General features: G+C 44.5%; 1 pseudogene; it reads right to left on the bottom strand.

Moving 5' to 3' along the window:
* On the bottom strand, positions 1-511 carry LOC125148387 (10 kDa heat shock protein, mitochondrial-like; annotated as a pseudogene).
* Between the last annotated feature and the right edge of the window lie 764 nt (positions 512-1,275).

Here is a 1,275-nt window from a genome sequence, read left to right as displayed (position 1 = left end):
TCAGTCTGCATCCTCTCCGATATTGTCACCATCTCTCAAATAATCCGTGTCATCTGAACTACTTTGGTGCCTCCATATTCTAGGAGAAGAACTATCTCCAATGTTCACGGGGAATCTCTCCACCCTTTGCTTTTAGAGTCTGATCCACTCCGGTGGTATTGCTACCACTGTTGCTTGCAGTATTGTTCCTTGAGACTTTTCCGGAAGCATGATGTCTCTGTTTGTTACAGTTTTGGCTGCTCTCTTTTCAACTAAAACTCCGTCAGAGAGGGGAAGAAACTCTTTTTTAAAAAGTTTTTTACATTTTATTTTAAAGAGAGCATGAGACAAGGAGAAGGAGAAGGAGAGAGAACCTTAAGCAGGCTCCATGCTCAGTGTGGAGCTCTAGGCAGGGCTCGATCCCATGACACTGGGATCATGACCTGAGCTGATATCAAGAGTCAAAGCTCAACCAACTGAGCCACCCAGGCGTCCTCAGGGGAAGAGACTTTCTAAATGGCTGTCCTGCCATGACTCCGGCTGTTGGTAGTTTGGACTTCACTACATTTTTTTTTTTTAAATATACTCAGATGTTTACCATTTGAGAACTTTACCAACTTCAAATTTGCTTGTAAGGAAATGTTTATAAACATCTAACTGCTGCCTCTTGAGCGAATCTGAGCACTTATGGGGGGACAGCAGAGAAACAACGCCGATGCTCTCTAATCTTTCCGTTTTTCAGGATCCCCCAAAGTGCATCTCCGCTAGTACTTTTGGAGGGTTTGAGGCCAAATCTGCATGCTTTGTAATTTCCCTGTTAAATACCACTGTTAAAATGGTGAGAAAAATACCCTGCTTCTCTTTGTATGACTCTAGGTGTGCATGGTGGGGAAGAGAGCTACCTGTCTCCCTTCACCTAATAAGGAAAACCACAGCGGCATGGGGCCCAGGATCAGGATTTCAAGGAGGGAATGAATACGGTTGCTCTCTGTTGATTGGTGGTTCTCTAGGGTGATCGCCAGACAAGCAACATCAGCACCACTTGGGAACTTGTTGGAAAAGCAAATACTTTTGGTCTCACCCCAGTGCCCAGCGGTCCGTTTTAACAAACCCTCAGTGGTCTGAGAAGCTCTTTTGGAGACCTTTGAGAAGCTCCAGACACACTGCCTTGGCAAAAATTGAAGTGTCACACTTGTGCACATTTTAATCAAGAAGTGGAAACGAGGGGACAGAGATTGGTAATAAATACCCTTTCCAAAAGCCTTCTTCTCGGGAAAGTATGAAAGCCATCAAGTA

This window comes from Prionailurus viverrinus, chromosome D2 (assembly GCF_022837055.1).
Source record: "Prionailurus viverrinus isolate Anna chromosome D2, UM_Priviv_1.0, whole genome shotgun sequence".
NCBI lineage: Eukaryota > Metazoa > Chordata > Mammalia > Carnivora > Felidae > Prionailurus > Prionailurus viverrinus.
The sequence above is the reverse complement of the archived record's forward strand: the minus strand, read 5'-3'. Positions and strand labels throughout refer to the sequence as shown.